The 20152-nt window shown below is 39.0% G+C and overlaps 1 long non-coding RNA gene across 1 annotated transcript in view; it reads right to left on the bottom strand.

Annotated features, from left to right (window-relative positions):
• Positions 1 to 415: 415 nt before the first annotated feature.
• Positions 416 to 20152, bottom strand: part of LOC126473347 (uncharacterized) — a 43314-nt gene continuing 23577 nt past the window's right edge. The window contains exon 2 of the long non-coding RNA XR_007586439.1: positions 416 to 1388. This is a non-coding gene — a long non-coding RNA (uncharacterized LOC126473347). The remainder of the gene's footprint in view (positions 1389 to 20152) is intronic.

Below are 20152 nucleotides of genomic sequence, written 5' to 3'. Positions count from 1 at the left end.
GAGAGAGAATATTGCTATTCTAAAAAAGTCATCGAACTGTAGAAAATTAGTGCTAGCTGTGCGAAGCTGGGGCAGGTCAACAGTTCTCTAAATAAAGGAAGATTACAGTTCAACATTCTGTCGATCGTGAGGTCATTAGAGATTGAACTCAAGCTCAGGCATAGCACATTGGACATTGTCTTTCAAGAGAACCATCTCAGTACTCACCTTAAGTGATTTATGGAAATCATGGAAAACCTAAAATTCGGTGACTGAACTGGAATTTGGATCACCAGTCTCCTAAATATGAGTCTTAGTCTCTTACCAGTACACCACCTCACTCATTGTTATTCAGTAAAATTTAGTCGAAATCTTAGAAATATGGTACACAAATGAATATTTGTGGAATGCTGTACTTTAAAATGTAGAAACCATGTACATTAACATTCGTTTTATTCTTCCCACAGTTGGTGAAAACACCTTCAGTTTCAGTTAGTGATGTATTTCATGGGTCAAGGGCCCAATAAAGACTGCATGTATTAGTGCACAATTGTCACAATTCATAAGTGGTTTCATCAGCAGAGCTAAAAGCTGGTCAAATGCTGTCTCATAGATTACACAGAAATTACAATTCACAAAATATTTTCTTATGTGCTACTGTTCACAGATGACATATCTTTACCAATACAGCATTTTATACTACTTGTATGCCACTATGTCAAAAACCAAAAAGGTGGAGGGGGGGGGGGAGATGGTGAGGAAGGAAGGGAGGGAAGGGGGGGAGGGAAGGGGGGGGGGGGAGAGAGAGAGAGAGAGAGAGAGAGAGAGAGAGAGAGAGAGAGAGAGAGAGGAGTAATTCATTTATGGAGTAATTGTTCAAGGGTATATTGCAGGCAAAGTCTCTTACTGTTATTACAACAATGTACCTAAAGTAACATATGCAGCACAAAAATAATTTCTTGCCAACAATTAATTATTTATCTGTTTCATTCAATGGAAGACCAAGATGTTATTGTTATATTCTTTTACATCCTAATGAGAAACGCAGATGTTTTATGCCAGCAGTTAAATCACTAACATTACACAGAAAGATAATGATACTAGAGTTTTTCATTAATGACAACAAAGACAAACTCATAAGCAGTCAGTTTTGGACTGATCTTTGTGCTTCTCTGTCCTCAGGCACAAACAGTGGTGACACACCATCCCAAAGATGCTTTTTCACTCTGTTATATACATCCCTTGGGACAGTCTTTGTAAATGAATTTTGTTCAAATTTCACATGTTGCTGAGGATCTATACTGACTGTTACACTTCCTACAGCATCCTTTACCTTTGCAGTTCCTGTCATCACCTCCTTCATTTTTCAAATTTTCACTGTGAGTATGACGGAATAATCTCACCTAAAGCTGCGTACAAAAGGAAAAAAAAAACATTAATCAGCAAACTTAGACATTGGTATATTGGAGCTAGTATAAACAATAATAATTTTTCTCTATGAATTGTCTGAAATCACTAAGACTCTCCAAATGAAACTTTACATTTAAATAACTTAACAGAGAAAATGCATCATATGATATCAAGGGTAGTTAGTTATTTCATGCAGATTGGATCATTTGCAGCTAATCTAGAAAATATGAGCTGCTTAGGCATCTGGACATGAAGAATTAGCATAATCACAAGCTGTAATTTGTCACAGTAATTCTAGGACTAGGCCAGAGGAGTGGATTACAGTAAAAATATCGAGGAGACACTATAAGTCTGATAGCTTCAGTCAAGAGATATCAAAAAGCTTCAATGCTTTGGAGACTGTGGACAAAAGCATGCGAATAACCCAACACGTTCAGATGATTTACCACTCTGGTCATGTATGAACCATGAGATTAGTGTTGCAAACATGTGTATCAATGAAATACATACTCACTTCAAAAATGTTGATGTTACAGACAAAAGGAGCTTGGAGCAAAGGTTCCATACAGTCCATGAACTTCATTTAAATACATCAGAAAGGAGTTGCTAGCTGATAAAATATATATTCATATTTTGAGGAACAATATGAGAAATAGGGTCAGTGGTGAACAAATGCCGATTACAAAGTGTCTTAGGCAAGTTGTAAACAATGAAGTCATAGCATACAATGTAGGCTTTCACGGCCAGTATTGTCTTCACTTAAAACTTCTGGGCTGATAGGCCGTGGTCGATGCATTCTCCCCTGATGCTTTGTCTCCTGCAGTCGGCAGGGGAGAGTTTTATATATCGGCCACAGCCTATCAGCCTGGAAGTTTTAAGTGAAGAATGAAGTCATATGTCAGACACAAATTACCAAGACAGAAGCAAACAACCATGTTACTGATAAACTTAGATTATAAGAACATGTATCTAAATACTTTCATTTTTTTATTCCCCCCGCCCGATACTAAATATAACTGTATCTTCATTTTGACCAGCTAAATATCAACTGAACAATTTGCGCTGTATAATAACTCTGAACAAATAAAAAATCAATTGGTCAAGAAGGCTGATAGTAAAGGGCAGAAGATGCAAACCAATGTTAGGAAGAGAAGTGTTAATTGTTATGTAGTAGTCATGGAGGGGAATGCCACAGGTAGTATAAAATGTTTTGGGTAATAATTATCAGATAAATATTATTTTATGCCAAGAACAAGATTCTGTTATGTCACTTCAGATTAAGACTGTTTGAAGAAAGATCTTTGTAATGAGCATCATGAAATTATATTTGGGGTGCAAATGACAGTTTGGACCACAACCTTAAATACATTTTAAAGTGCCATTAAGAACATCACTGAGAATACTTCTCATAGTTGTGGGAAAATCATGTAACCCTTTGAGCATCTGAGAAGCCTTGGATGAAGCATCTGTGGCACATGTTACTTGCACAGCATGGATAGTTTCTCAGGAGAGAAGATTTTCACACATGGGTATGACTGACGCATCATACCTCACTTGGTCACATAATATGCCACATGGTTGCATCTCAGTGCTTCTGATAAGAGGTAATATTGTGACCTTACCTATGCCTGAGGCCAATAAAAATAATGTCTGAATCCTCATTCAGTCATGCAACAAATCAAGCTTGTGGATATCATCAATGTTGAGTGATGAATTTTAAAGGCTGCAGTCAATTCTATGTTTATGCTCCCAGAGTTCATTGGTGCTATCAAGGTTTTGTAAGTATGCACCACGATATTGATAACACTGATAAGTCAGATAATTTATTCACAGTACAAATAACTTACAAAAGATGCTCACAGTAACAACTGACATTGCACATGTTGCCAATTTACGTTTGGATGGCATGCGAAGAATTTGAAAGTATTACAATTTATATGGACTACTGTAGCATCAATTCACTATGAAATGGCACTTTGTCTTGGTGGCTCTCTAAAATCTATTTTAAGGAATCCCTCTCCCTTCCAGTTTAAGGGATGTGTGATCACACAATTAAGTACAAGGAAGTATTTAATTACAGAATTAAGATGCCTGGAAGCTAGCACAATTTGAATATATAATAGTATTAAATTAAGACTTTTTCCTTCACATATTAAATTTGTTTGAATGTATATTAACGTGTAGCAGCCGTATTTAATTCCACTACCTGTCAATTTAGTAAAATAAAATTAATGAAAACTTTACAAAACTTAAAACAAATGGGAACTGATGTGGAAAATGTCTTATCTTAAATGAATGCTGATTCCAAAACTGGTCTTAGATATTGTGAGACTGTAATAGTTCTGAAGTTATGGAAAATTTAATGTTTGTTGTTCTTGCTATGGCCTTCAGTCTGAAGACTGGTTTGATGCAGCTCTCCATCCTAGTCTATCTGTGCAAGGCTCTTCTCTGAATAACTACTGCAATCTACATCCAGTTTAACCTGTTAACTGTATTCATACTTAGGTTTCCTTCAACAATTCTTAACCACCCACACTTTCCTCCATAACGAAATTTTGTATTATAATTTATATTTTAGTCATGTTGGCTGATACATTTGAGTTGCAGTTTTACATGTAAAGCAAGATCTTTCATCTTCCATAATTTGCTGAATATATGTTCCTTTTCAAGTCAGTTATTTAATTGAATTATAATTTTGCGCATTAGCTTCCTTTGTTAATGTGATACAATTCTGGAATTAGCTAAATTAGTAGGTACCCCATGAGACCCATTATCTTATTATGACCTGTGGTTGGTATAGATCCTCAATTCATGGTAACAAAATATGGGGTGATGAATTAAATTAGTTTAAACACTCAAAATATCAATTTCTTGTGTGCACTGTACAATATGGAATCAGCAATCAATTTTACGCTGACATATAAGAAAGAAAAAGGAATTCACCAGATATAAATTCAGGTTAGGGATATGGTGTTTGTTGCTATGAGGCACAATTGACTTTTCTTTTATAATAGATAATGAATTTTGAAATTATATCACAAGCTGCAACAATAGCTGTCATAAGAAACAGTCAGGTCAAAACAGTATCCACCATGTCCTACTGATTTCCATTGTTGTCCCTTGGTTTTTCATCAGGTAAATTCTTGAAGCAGAGCTTCAGATTTAATACAGTGATAGCTAAAAGAGATGTTTACCCAAACAAAACACTATGGCTTGCACAGAACCAAGGATCTAAATTGAGGAAACTGAAAAGATAAATGGACCGTCAGTAGAAATGTTATAATTATACAGGCATCGTATGGAAATCGCTGGAGCTGAATGAATACACATAGGTGGATAAAAACTAATATCATGCCATTATAGAACCAATACATGAAAAGAGCTTTATATACAAAAATTGATCAAGTTCCAGGACCAACAAGATGATGAACATTGTGTTAATTAATTTTTCATATTTTGCATCACAACAATGGCTGAATGGAGAGTCACTATTTGCAATGACTTAAAAATGGATTAACAGATTTTATTTAGCACTCCAGACCACCAAAGTTTTGCACATATGACCATTTTCAGATTTGCAAACTATTGATTCTCATTCTATTCATGTTACATAGTAACTTGTCAGTTTAGGAGTTACAAAGCCTTGAGTTCCTTTGACACTAGGAGATTTTTTAGGTCCTAAAGAGACTAATTCATTTTTTAAGGAAAAGGATTGTTCACAAATCTAAAATGAGACAAATATAAAAAAAATCGATAATGCTCAAAGTGATTGTTCATCTCATAAATCTGATCAAATGTCAACAGTAAAATATGCTGATAAATTAAATTTGGATCATAAAAAAAACTGTATATCAGAAACAGAACAAATTACAGAATCACAATGTTTGCAAAGGGCATATAGAAAGAGCACTGGAAAGAGATTATAAAACAAACACTGTAAAAGGAAATTTACCTATTTCCAAAACATATTCCTACAGCACTTTTGAGTTCTGGTTTCCCTAAAACGAAAGCGTATGAAATTAAAATTAAACAGAAACAGGTAGTGCGCATTAATAATATGTGAGATTAAATTACCTTGTGGCAGTAAGAAGAACACAACCTAATTCACATGACAGGCAATGATAAAAAGGTTGACACTCCTTTCCCTATGGTCTGTTTCAAGAAAAACAGACCCATCTACTATATACAAAAAATAAAACACAAGAAGACTGAAGTAAAAATAAACAATGAGGAAACTTCATTGAGTTCCCAGGAAACAGATGTGGAAGAAATGAAAATACAGTGAAATCACTAGTCATCAAATTCACTGATTATTTCTTTGCAGCAACAGGAAACATTATAGCTTTTAATGAACAACTAAGTATACTCTGATAAACATCACCAACAGCCATTAGTGTAAAAACTATAAACCCCAAAAGTGGTAATTCCTCTGCCTGCTGTGGTATTCCCTGGATACGAATTAAAATGTTAATACTGAATATGAGTTGACAGCTGTACCTCCCCCTACATCTATATTAGAAATCAGTCAATGGACTTAGGCATATTTACTTGCTATCTTAAATGTGATGCCTATCTTTAATAGTGGAAGGAAAGAGGTTATTAGGGACAGAGCTTACACTTACAGTGAAGAACAATGACTGTGTTCTTTGCAAAGAAAACATTCTAGCATGTGCCTCATATAATTTAGGGGAAACACATAAAACATAAATCTGAAGCCTAAATAGGGATTTTAACCACTCTCCTCCTGAATGTGGGTCCATTGTCTTACCACGGAAACATACAGATATGTGTTTTTAATCATGTAACTAGAGCAGACAGACATTATCTTATACTGAATTCGAGGGAAACTTTTGGAGTGATTTGCTGTAAAATTTATTCCAAGAGCTACCTGTCATGTGTTTATTCATTATGTGATTCTACACATTTACTTAAAACTCATCTATATCCACGTCCACACTCTGCAAACCACTGTGAAGTGCAAGGCAGAGGATACTTCCCACACTACCACATAACAGGGTCTCCTCAAGTCTCATTCAGTGGGAAAGTAGGAAGTATGAGCTGCTTAAATCCTGATGTGTCCACGGTAATTAGTCCAATCCTGTCCCGGTAGGGATGATACACAGGGTGGAGCACAGTAAATTGCTTTTTTAGAATTCACATTGCAGTGGCACTGTTGGTTGAATAGAGGGGAGAGTGGGTGTGGTTTATAGTGACTAATGGGAGGTTTGTATTCAGTTGCTGTAATTCAATTCCCACTTGATCATTAAAACCGTGCAGCGTGCTTTTCGTTTGCGATTTGCAGTACCCCCATGTGGACGTGTTCCTGCACAGCAATCAATTTTAAATTGGGTAAATGCATTCACAACAACAGGGGATGTGTCATCTGTACAAAGAGGACCTGGCAGAAGTGTTACAACACCACAAAGCGTCAAACGAGTTAGAGTAGTAGTACTGCAACCTCTGAAATGCTCAGCTTGGAAACACACACTTGCTCTTGGCATTTCTAGATGTTCTCTCCACCAGATTCTTCATAACAAACTGAATTTTCACCCTTATAAAATGTGCATGGTCCAGAAATTGTCAGTACAGGATTATGTAACATGAAGAACATATTATGAAGACCTGCCTGCAACCATATGGCTCTGAGCACTATGGGACTTAACAGCTATGGTCATCAGTCCCCTAGAACTTAGAATGACTTAAACCTAACCAACCTAAGGACAGCACACAACACCCAGTCATCACGAGGCAGAGAAAATCCCCGACCGTGCCGGGAATCGAACCCGGGCGCGTGAAGCGAGAATGCTACCGCACGACCACGAGCTGCAGACCCTGCAACCGTACCCCGTGACGCAAATGTTTTCTTTTCTGATGAGGCACATTTTCAGCTCAGTGGGTGTGCAAACAAACAGAATATGCAGTAGTGGAGTGACACGAACCCCAGGCAAATTCACCAGACCCCCACTGCACTCAGACTGCGTAACTGTGTGGTGTACCTTATCACGAGTAGGCATCATTGGCCCTTACTTTTTCCAGGAAAATCACCGTGCTGTAACAGTGAATTTGGATCATTACTTAACTATGCTGCAAGAGTTTTTCCAACCGGCTTTCGTGGCAATGCAATTACAGGATACCTGGTTTCAATAAGACGGTGCCACTGCACAATCAACAGGCATTACCATGAATTTCTTGAGGCAAATTTTTCCTGGAAGGCTTATCTCTCGGATGGGAGATCTCAACTGGCTCTCGCGATCGCCAGACTTAGCCCCATGCAATTTTTTTCTTTGGGGTTACCTGAAGTCAAAGGTGTATTGCAACCGTCCCAACACTCTGGAAGACCTACAGAACAATACTGAGGCTGAAATTGCAAGAATACCAGAAGACGTGCTTGAAAGAGTGCATGAGAATTTCAGAAAATGACTGTGGCAGTGTGTGGATTGTGAAGGTAGACATTTGCCAGATACACTGTTCAAATCATGTAATTAGAAACATCCATTATTGTCCAGTAAGAGAAAAATAAAAATCTAAGTTTCTAAGTATTCATATTTTTTTTTACTTCATTCCCAAATCAGCAATTTACCACACTCCACCTTGTACAGAGGCTCTGATATATATCTAGACTCCTGACTTAACTGTGGTTCTTTCAACTTTGTAAGAAAGCATTTGTGGGAGTGTCTATCTAAAAACATCTGCCTCTGATTTTTCCAGATATTTTGTAGCCAAAATTTGGAAATAAATAATTTCGCTGAGTGGAAGTTACATCCTGTATTAATTCTGAATATAAATGAACAAGCTTTATTAGTAGAATTATATGCATTTTTGTTATCCAGGATAATTGTTCAGCATATAAAGTTTTAATTATTATGTACAATGATTTATTAGGGGACAAGTCCTGTTTTGTGTATTTTATTATTTGCATGAGGTATTCTGCCTGGTCTGCATGCTGATAGACAAGAGCTGAAGACGTACTGGGAGTCTTGATGGGCAAAGTAGTCAAAGCTGGCAAAGAATCCTCTGCACCAGCCATGCTGTCAAGGAATACCAATGACCAGAAGTTTATATCAGTAATGAATATATGTATGTATTCAGGGGAAAAAAGAAAAAAAACACTTGTTATTTGTCTCCTGTAACAAGATATGTATCATATAATATATGTTGTATTTAAAGGTGCAATAAAAGCCTTCAAAGATCAGAGTTGCCAAGTCCTGGTCTGCAGTAAAAATTAAGTTATTCTACAGATAAGAAGAATATTTAACAAGTTGGGGGTTCACAGACTACTCTGAGCTGAAGATCACAATGAGGTAACTTAAAATATAAACAAGCCCTCACAAACTCCATGACAATTTCTCATGGCTCAAACAAACCTGTCACCATTCATGCTGCCTGTTAGTCCTACTTGGAATGGGTCCCACATGCTTGAGTAATATCCAAGGACAAGTTTCAAGGTAGTTCCGTAAGAAAACTACCTTCTAAACTGTATGTATTCCGTCAGTGTCCTGCCAGCGAACACAAGTCTGCCACCAACTTTACCTATGACTAAGTCTATGTGATCATTCCACTTCATAGCACTACAAACTGTTAAACCCAGATATTTCTATAAGCTGTCTGACTCCAATGATGACTCATTTATATACAGTGCAGCCACAGGATAATACAGTTTTGCATTTTGCAAAGTGTGCAGTTTTATATTTCTGAACATTTAAAGTAAGTTTCCAATCTCTGCACCCATTAAAATGATGTCAAGATCTGACCAAATATTAGTGCAACATTTTCACATAGTAGTTCATTACAGATAAATCCATCTTCTGCAAAAGCCTGAGGCTACTATTAATATTGTCTGCAAATCATTAAGATACTACAGAGACAGCAGGGGTACCAACACATTTCCTATGTGCACTCCTGAAGATAACATGGTGTGTCCTCCTTACAAATCAATCCTCAATTAATCATAAATACAACTTGACAAGAAGAAGGGATCGGTTGGTAGGGCATGTTCTGAGGCGTCAAGGGATCTCCAATTTAGTATTGGAGGGCAGTGTGGAGGGTAAAAATCGTAGAGGGAGACCAAAAGATGAATACACTAAACAGATTCAGAAGGATGTAGGCTGCAGTACGTATTGGGAGAGGAAGAAGCTTGCACAGGATAGAGTGGCATGGAGAGGTGCATCAAACCAGTCCCAGGACTGAAGACCACAACAACAACAACAACAACCCTATATGACCATAATGTTGTTAATATGCACTGGCATAATAATGCGTCAAATGCTTTTAGGGGGACAAGAAAAACTGCATCTGACTGATTGCCTTGACCTCATTGCTTCCATGACTTTAAGGATTTCAAGTGAAGAAAAAGTGATTTGCATTTGCATGATTCATGTTCTCAGAATTCTGGTTGGCTGGATTGTAATTCTGTTCAAGACATCTAGTTACGTTGAGCTCAGAATATGCTCTAAGATCCTGTAACAGACTGATGTCACAAATCCTGGATCTGCAAATACTTTTGTGTTTTGAAAACTTCAGTTTTAATTGAGCTTTCCTCATTATTTTACCTGCTTTACAATGTAGATAAAGCAGGTGGTAGACTTCGATTTATTGGAAGAATACTGGGGAAGTACACTCAATCTACAAAGAAGATTACTTACAAATCACTCATGTGACTGGTTGTAGAGTATTGCTCAAAAGCACGGGACCTATACCAGAGAGGACTAACAGGGATTCTGGAATATATACAGAGAAGAGCAGCACAAATCACCACAAGTTCGTTTAATCCGTGGAAGAGTGTCACAGAGATACTGAAGGACTGAACTGGAAGACTCTCGAAGATAAACGTAAATTATCTGTAGAAAGTGTATTCACAAAGTTTCATGAACTGCTTTAAATGATTGCTCTAGGAATATACTACAACTCCCTATGTATTGCTCACATAGGGATAGTGAGGATAAGATTAGAATAATTACTGCATGCACAGAAGCACTGAAACAATGATTCTTCCCATGCTCCATACACGAGTGGAACAGGAGGAGACCCTAATAACTGGTACGTACCTTTTGCCATGCACCTCAAGGTGGTTTGCAGGGAGTGGATGTAGCTACTTTGTTTAGTTTATATAGTAGTAAATGTTTAGTTTATATAGTAGTAAATGACTTCCCCCCCGTGAACCATGGACCTTGCCGTTGGTGGGGAGGCTTGCGTGCCTCAGCAATACAGATAGCCGTACCGTAGGTGCAACCACAATGGAGGGGTATCTGTTGAGAGGCCAAACAAACGCGTGGTTGCTGAAGAGGGGCAGCAGCCTTTTCAGTAGTTGCAGGGGCAACAGTCTGGATGATTGACTGATCTGGCCTTGTAACACTAACCGAACCGGCCTTGCTGTGCTGGTACTCCGAACGGCTGAAAGCAAGGGGAAACTACAGCCATAACTTTTCCCAAGGGCATGCAGCTTTACTGTATGGTTAAATGATGATGGTGTCCTCTTGGGTAAAATATTCTGGAGGTAAAATAGTCCCCCATTCGGATCTCCGGGCGGGTTAGAAAATTTAAAAAGGGAAATGAATAGGTTAAAGTTAGATATAGTGGCAATTAGTGAAGTTCGGTGGCAGGAAGAACAAGACTTTTGGTCAGGCGAATACAGGATTATAAATACAAAATCAAATAGGTGTAATGCACGAGTAGGTTTAATAATGAATAAAAAAATAGGAGTGCGGGTAAGCTACTACAAACAGCATTGTGAACGCATTATTGTGGCCAAGATAGACACGAAACCCACGCCTACTACAGTAGTACAAGTTTATATGCCAACTAGCTCTGCAGATGACGAAGAAATTGAAGAAATGTATGATGAAATCAAAGAAATTATTCAGATAGTGAAGGGAGACGAAAATTTAATAGTCATCGGTGACTGGAATTCGGTAGTAAGAAAAGGGAGAGAAGGAAACATAGTAGGTGAATATGGATTGGGGCTAAGAAATGAAAGAGGAAGCCGCATGGAAGAAGCTGGACATACTGACCGGTTTCAGATAGATTATATAATGGTAAGACAGAGATTTAGGAACAAGGTTTTAAATTGTAAGACATTTCCAGGGGCAGATGTGGACTCTCACCACAATCTATTGGTTATGAACTGTAGATTAAAACTGAAGAAACTGCAAGAATGTGGGAATTTAAGGAGATGGGACCTGGATAAACTGAAAATACCAGAGGTTTTACAGAGTTTCAGGGAGAGTGTAAGGGAACAAATGGCAGGAATGGGGGAAAGAAATACAGTAGAAGAAGAATGGGTAGCTTAGAGGGATGAAGTAGTGAAGGCAGCCGAGGATCAAGTAGGTAAAAAGACGAGGGCTAGTAGAAATCCTTGGGTAACAGAAGAAATATTGAATTTAATTGATGAAAGGAGAAAATATAAAAATGCAGTAAATGAAGCAGGCAAAAAGGAATACAAACGTCTCAAAAATGAGATCGACAGGAAGTGAAAAATGGCTAAGCAGGGATGGCTAGAGGATAAATGTAAGGATGTAGAGGCATATCTCACTAGGGGTAAGATAGATACTGCCTACAGGAAAATTAAAGAGACCTTTCGAGAAAAGAGAACCACTTGTATGAATATCAAGAGCTCAGATGGAAACCCAGTTCTAAGCAAAGAAGTGAAAGCAGAAAGGTGGAGTATATAGAGGGTCTATACAAGGGCGATGTACTTGAGGACAATATTATGGAAATGGAAGAGGATTTAGATGAAGATGAAATGGGAGATATGATACTGCGTGAAGAGTTTGATAGAACACTGAAAGACCTGAGTCGAAACAAGGCCCTGGGAGTAGACAACATTCCATTAGAACTACTGACGGTCTTGGGAGAGCCAGTCCTGACAAAACTCTACCATCTGGTGAGCAAGATGTATGAGACAGGCGAAATACCCTCAGACTTAAAGAAGAATATAATAATCCCAATCCCAAAGAAAGCAGGTGTTGACAGATGTGAAAATTACCGAACTATCAGTTTAATAAGCCACAGCTGCAAAATACTAACGCAAATTCTTTACAGACGAATGGACAAAGTAGTAGAAGCCGACTTTGGGGAAGATCAGTTTGGATTCCGTAGAAGTATTGGAACATGTGAGGCAATACTGACCCTACGGCTTATCTTAGAAGCTAGATTAAGGAAAGGCAAACATACGTTTCTAGCATTTGTAGACTTAGAGAAAGCTTTTGACAATGTTGACTGGAATACTCTCTTTCAAATTCTGAAGGTGGCAGGGGTAAAATATAGGGAGTGAAAGGCTATTTTACAATTTGTACAAAAACCAAATGGCAGTTATGAGAGTCGAGGGACATGAAAGGGAAGCAGTGGTTGGGAAGGGAGTGAGACAGGGTTTTAGCCTCTCCCCGATGTTATTCAATCTGTATATTGAGCAAGCAGTGAAGGAAACAAAAGAAAAATTCGGAGTAGGTATTAAAATCCATGGAGAAGAAATAAAAACTTTGAGGTTTGCCAATGACATTGTAGTTCTGTCAGAGACAGCAAAGGACTTGGAAGAGCAGCTGAACGGAATGGATTGTGTCTTGAAAGGAAGATATAAGATGAACATCAACTAAAGCGAAACGGGGATAATGGAACGTAGTCGAATTAAGTCGGGTGATGCTGAGGGAATTAGATTAGGAAATGAGACACTTAAAGTAGTAAAGAGGTTTTGCTATTTGGGGAGCAAAATAACTGATGATGGTCGAAGTAGAGAGGATATAAAATCTAGACTGGCAATGGCAAGGAAAGCTTTTCTGAAGAAGAGAAATTTGTTAACATCGAGTATAGATTTAAGTGTCACGAAGTCATTTCTGAAAGTGTTTTTATGGAGTGTAGCCATGTATGGAAGTGAAACATGGACGAAAAATAGTTTGGACAAGAAGAGAATAGAAGCTTTCGAAATGTGGTGCTACAGAAGAATGTTGAAGATTAGATGGGTAGATCACGTAACTAATGAGGAAGTATTGAATATGATTGGGGAGAAAAGAAGTTTGTGGCACAACTTGACTAGAAGGAGGGATCGGTTGGTAGGACATGTCTGAGGCATCAAGGGATCACCAATTTAGTATTGGACGGCAGCGTGGAGGGTAAAAATCATAGACGGAGACCAAGAGATGAATATACTAAATAGATTCAAAAGGATGTAGGTTGCAGTAAGTATTGGGAGATGAAGCAGCTTGCACAGGATAGAGTAGCACGGAGAGCTGCATCAAACCAGTCTCAGGACTGAAGACCACAACAACAACAACAACAACAGTAGTAAATGTTATAAAGGTTTATCTATACGCTAAAGTTTTGATAGACACAAACTAGATCTGACATTTGTTTACTTACAACCAATATACTGAACTTCCATTTACAACTAACTTTGAAAATTCTTTCATGTTTTTACATGTACACAGTCCAGTCACATTAACATGACCAACTGTCAAAACCATAAATAACCACCTTTTTCAGCATGGACATGCAGGACGAGAGTCACAGAGTTTCTGGAAGATACCGACAGGTATGTGGACCCATGTCAACTCCCAGTGCAGTAGTCAGCTGTAATAGGTTTCTCGGCTGAGGATGTATTGCATGAACAGACTGAGGTGGTCCCACAGATTCTTGATTGGGTTTAAATCTGGGGAATTTGGTGACCAGGTGGGGGAGTATGGTAAATTTATCTGGTGCTCTTCAAACCACATACATATGCTGGAAGCTGTGTACACGCTGCACTGTTCTGGTAGAGGCCATCGTGCTGAGGATAAAACAAACCACACATAGGGACGATCACAGTTACCAAGGATAGATTCAGAAGTGTGTTGACCCAGTGTGCCTCCAGAATGATGAGATCATCCAGGGAATGCCACACAAACATTCCCCAGACCATAATGCTCCCTCCTCGAGCTTGGACCCTTCCGATGATTGCTGCAAGGCCTTGTACACCAATGACCACCAAAAGCTACCTTTTGTCAGTCAGTGAGCATCCAGTCGCAGTAATGGCATGCAAATTCCACTCTTTGTCACCCATGAACAGCAGTCAGCGTGGGTGCAGGTACCAGGTACCTGCTGTGGAGGTCCACACGCAGCGACATTCACTGAACGACTAATGGGAAGACACTGTTGGTAGACCCTTGTTTCATCTGGGAAGTCAATTACTCAACAGTTGCATGTCTATTTGCCTGTAAACATCTCTGCAGCCATCATTCATCCCTGTCATCTATGGCCCACAGTGCACCACAGCTGCTTCAGTGATGGTTTTGGATAGCACCATTTTTTCATGCACAGTATACTTTAGCTATGACGGCATGCACACAGTTTACAAACTTAAGCATTTCAGAAATGTGTCCACTCTTGGCCTGAAAGCCAACAATCATGCCCTTTTGGACATCAGACACCACATTACGACAACGACTGCACTGTTTTCTGCATTCCCTCCCTCACCCCCCGACATGCTTTACATACCCTCTGCTTCTAGCACTGCCATCTGTCCTGCCACACAGGTGAAGACATGCTATTTTGTAGTGTGTTTTAATAAACAGTGTTTTTGGTTGTTTGCCATAGATCTGACGACAAGTGGAAACTTTGGGAGCTGTTGTAGGAAAGCTTGTAATGAGATTCATTATGAGGATCTAGTAAATGGTTTCACTCAGGTGAATGTAGTGGGGATAACACTGGCAAAGTCACAGAGGACCTTTCTAGGAGCTGCATGATATGCTATAGGAATAGCTTTATAATTGCTTTATAGAAGAGCAGGCAAGGAAGAAACAAGGAAAGAGTTGATGAGGATGAAGGAAGGCAGTGGAAGGTGGTGGTTGAGAAGTGGCAACTGGTGGGAAGTCTGGGAAGAAGATGACAGGGACTGACAGTTTTGTTTCAAGTGCCAAAAACAGGTTGTAACTGCCAGGGCTGAGTGGAGAAGAGCTTCAAGCATGAAGAGAAGTAGGCAGTTTGCAGCAGATGCTGTTTGTGATTAGAAAAAATATGAAAATTGCTAGTGTTAGGAAGAAAGACGTAATGCTGCTAGGTTATAATCATACCAGATGTGTAGGTCCTCTGTTGCAGGAAAAGACAGGATCAGAGTATTAGACCACCACCTTTTTCGAGCCATGTAAAGTGCTCGATCGAATGATACAAGTATTCGGTCATTTACACAAGGATTTAACTAAATATATCAGGTAGTAATAGTGGGAGGTGCAGGGAACAGCTTGGACAAGGAAAGGAAATATGACAAAGGTGGTGACTTGAACAAAATATCCTTCTAATGTGCACATGGCTGCGCTATTTCAGCACCATTATGTGTAACTCCTTGGCAGTGCAGGGCAGTGAGTTAATTCGGGACTGAAAATGACAATGGTGACCGTTGATTGGGGACATACTGCACTGATGCAGGTCAAGGCTGTTGTGAGACGGGGTTTCATTATGCATGGCCTGCACCGCAATAGGCCTGGGATGGTAAAGTTGATAGAGCTAATTAGTAAGAGTATAGATGGTAACGACATGGCCAAACTTGGCTAAATCTCTGTTGTCATGCATAGGAGGTATAGACCAACTATTATGATAGATCATGACAACATATTTCCTTGCCTAAAAAGTGTTTCAACTGGTACAGAGATTTCTGCAACAGATGCACAGGAAATGTGTTGTATCACTCTGTTGGGCATTGTTGTTGTTGTTGTTGTTGTTGTTGTTGTTGTTGTTTTCAGTCCAGAGACTGGTTTGATGCAGCTCTCCATGCTACTCTATCCTGTGCAAGCTTCTTCATCTCCCAGTACCTACTGCAACCTACATCCTTCTGAATCTGCTTGGTGTATTCATCTCTTGGTCTCCCTCTATGATTTCTACCCTCCACGCTGCCCTCCAATACTAAATTGGTGATCCCTTGATGCCTCAGACATGTCCTACCAACCAATCCTTTCTTCTAGCCAAGTTGTGCCACAAACTTCTCTTCTCCCCAATCCTATTCAACACCCCCTCATTAGTTATGTGATCTACCCATCTAATCTTCAGCATTCTTCTGTAGCACCACATTTCGAAAGCTTCTATTCTCTTCTTGTCCAAACTATTTTTCGTCCATGTTTCACTTCCATACATGGCTACACTCCATACAAACACTTTCAGAAATGACTTCGTGACACTTAAATCTATACTCGATGTTAACAAATTTCTCTTCTTCAGAAAAGCTTTCCTTGCCATTGCCAGTCTAGATTTTATATCCTCTCTACTTCGACCATCATCAGTTATTTTGCTCCCCAAATAGCAAAACCTCTTTACTACTTTAAGTGTCTCATTTCCTAATCTAATTCCCTCAGCATCACCCGACTTAATTCGACTACGTTCCATTATCCCCGTTTCGCTTTAGTTGATGTTCATCTTATATCTTCCTTTCAAGACACAATCCATTCCGTTCAGCTGCTCTTCCAAGTCCTTTGCTGTCTCTGACAGAACTACAATGTCATTGGCAAACCTCAAAGTTTTTATTTCTTCTCCATGGATTTTAATACCTACTCCGAATTTTTCTTTTGTTTCCTTCACTGCTTGCTCAATATACAGATTGAATAACATCGGGGAGAGACTAAAACCCTGTCTCACTCCCTTCCCAACCACTGCTTCCCTTTCATGTCCCTCGACTCTCATAACTGCCATTTGGTTTTTGTACAAATTGTAAAATAGCCTTTCACTCCCTATATTTTACCCCTGCCACCTTCAGAATTTGAAAGAGAGTATTCCAGTCAACATTGTCAAAAGCTTTCTCTAAGTCTACAAATGCTAGAAACGTATGTTTGCCTTTCCTTAATCTAGCTTCTAAGATAAGCCGTAGGGTCAGTATTGCCTCACGTGTTCCAACACTTCTACGGAATCCAAACTGATCTTCCCCAAAGTCGGCTTCTACTACTTTGTCCATTCGTCTGTAAAGAATTTGCGTTAGTATTTTGCAGCTGTGGCTTATTAAACTGATAGTTCGGTAATTTTCACATCTGTCAACACCTGCTTTCTTTGGGATTGGGATTATTATATTCTTCTTTAAGTCTGAGGGTATTTCGCCTGTCTCATACATCTTGCTCACCAGATGGTAGAGTTTTGTCAGGACTGGCTCTCCCAAGGCCGTCAGTAGTTCTAATGGAATGTTGTCTACTCCCAGGGCCTTGTTTCGACTCAGGTCTTTCAGTGCTCTGTCGAACTCTTCACACAATATCATATCTCCCATTTCATCTTCATCTACATCCTCTTCCATTTCCATAATATTGTCCTCAAGTACATCGCCCTTGTATAGACCCTCTATATACTCCACCTTTCTGCTTTCCCTTCTTTGCTTAGAACTGGGTTTCCATCTGAGCTCTTGATATTCATACAAGTGGTTCTCTTTTCTTGAAAGGTCTCTTTAATTTTCCTGTAGGCAGTATCTATCTTACCCCTAGTGAGATAACCCTCTACATCCTTACATTTATCCTCTAGCCATCCCTGCTTAGCCATTTTGCACTTCCTGTCGATCTCATTTTTGAGACGTTTGTATTCCTTTCTGCCTGCTTCATTTACTGCATTTTTATATTTTCTCCTTTCATCAATTAAATTCAATATTTCTTCTGTTACCCAAGGATTTCTACTAGCCCTCGTCTTTTTACCTACTTGATCCTTGGTTGCCTTCACTATTGCATCCCTCTAAGCTACCCATTCTTCTTCTACTGTATTTCTTTCCCCCATTCCTGCCATTTGTTCCCTTACACTCTCCCTGAAACTCTGTAAAACCTCTGGTATTTTCAGTTTATCCAGGTCCCATCTCCTTAAATTCCCACCTTTTTGCAGTTTCTTCAGTTTTAATCTACAGTTCATAACCAATAGATTGTGGTGAGAGTCCACATCTGCCCCTGGAAATGTCTTACAATTTAAAACCTGGTCCCTAAAGCCCTGTCTTACCATTATATAATCTATCTGATACCTTTTAGTATCTCCAGGGTTCTTCCATGTATACAACCATGTTTCATGATTCTTGAACCAAGTGTTAGCTATGATTAAGTTATGCTCTGCACAAAATTCTACCAGTCGGCTTCCTCTTTCATTTCTTACTCCCAATCCATATTCACCCACTACATTCCCTTCTCTCCCTTTTCCTACTACCGAATTCCAGTCACCGATGACTATTAAATTTTCGTCTCCCTTCACTATCTGAATAATTTCTTTGATATCATCATACACTTCTTCAATTTCTTTGTCATCTGCAGAGCTAGTTGGCATATAAACTTGTACTACTGTAGTAGGCATGGGCTTCGTGTCTATCTTGACCACAATAATGCGTTCACTATGCTGTTTGTAGTAGCTTACCCGTACTCCTATTTTTTTATTCATTATTAAACCTACTCCTGCATTACCCCTATTTGACTTTGTATTTATAACCATGTATTCGCCTGACCAAAAGTCTTGTTCCTCCTGCCACCGAACTTCACTAATTCCCACTATATCTAACTTTAACCTATTCATTTCCCTTCTTAAATTTTCTAAGCTACTTGCCCGATTAAGGGATCTGACATTCCATGCTCCGATCCGTAGAATGCCAGTTTTCTTTCTCCCGATAACGACATCCTCTTGAGTAGTCCCCACCCAGAGATCATGTTGGGCATGACAATCAGTAACATGAGAAACACCACAAAAATGTACAAGGAATTATTAATTCATCAGCAAATGTAACTGTTAAAACTAAAATACAAATACAACAGCCTGAAGTTGAATTGCTGTCTCTGAAGAGTTTGCAGGTATGTTCTACTGGTGTAGAACACTGAAATACAAATAATAATCTCATCATATAAAAGGGTATGCTGTTATTGTAAGTCAGCCATAGAGGACAGGGAATTGTGCGCGTATATCAGAGATGGGACATATTTTAAAGGTAACTTGACATCCATAAAAAGTTAATTCTATGTGTACTACTCAAGTAGTGAAAATGTGGACACCTGTTTATTAAATTAACTGATGATCTGGACAGAGTTCCAGCTCCTAAAACTAAAATTTTACATGGAGCTTTGTACATAAACTCAAATTTTAAGGATGAAATTGGTAATAACATTATGAATATTTAGGCATGGTAAAAATGGGATGTTGTTGTTGTTGTGGTCTTCAGTCCTGAGACTGGTTTGATGCAGCTCTCCATGCTACTCTACCCTGCACAAGCTTCTTCATCTCCCAGTATGTACTGCAGCCTACATCCCTCTGAATCTGCTTGGTGTATTCATCTCTTGGTCTCCCTCTACGATTTTTACCCGCCACACTGCCCTCCAATACTAAATTGGTGATCCCTCGATGCCTCAGAACATGTCCTACCAACCGATCCCTTCTTCTAGTCAAGTTGTGCCACAAACTCCTCTTCTCCCCAATCCTATTCATTACCTCCTCATTAGTTATGTGATCTACCCATCTAATCTTCAGCATTCTTTTGTAGCACCACTTTTCGAAAGGTTCTATTCTCTTCTTGTCCAAACTAGTTATCGTCCATGTTTCACTTCCATACATGGCTCCGCTCCATACAAATACTTTCAGAAACGACTTCCGGACACTTAAATCTATACTCGATGTTAACAAATTTCTCTTCTTCAGAAAAGCTTTCCTTGCCATTGCCAGTCTACATTTTATATCCTCTCACCATCAGTTATTTTGCTCCCCAAATAGCAAAACTCCTTTACTACTTTAAGTATCTCATTTCCTAATCAACTCCCTCAGCATCACCCGACTTAACTTGACTACATTCCATTATCCTCGTTTTGCTTTTGTTGATGTT

This window comes from Schistocerca serialis, chromosome 4, assembly GCF_023864345.2.
Source record: "Schistocerca serialis cubense isolate TAMUIC-IGC-003099 chromosome 4, iqSchSeri2.2, whole genome shotgun sequence".
NCBI lineage: Eukaryota > Metazoa > Arthropoda > Insecta > Orthoptera > Acrididae > Schistocerca > Schistocerca serialis.
The sequence above is the reverse complement of the archived record's forward strand: the minus strand, read 5'-3'. Positions and strand labels throughout refer to the sequence as shown.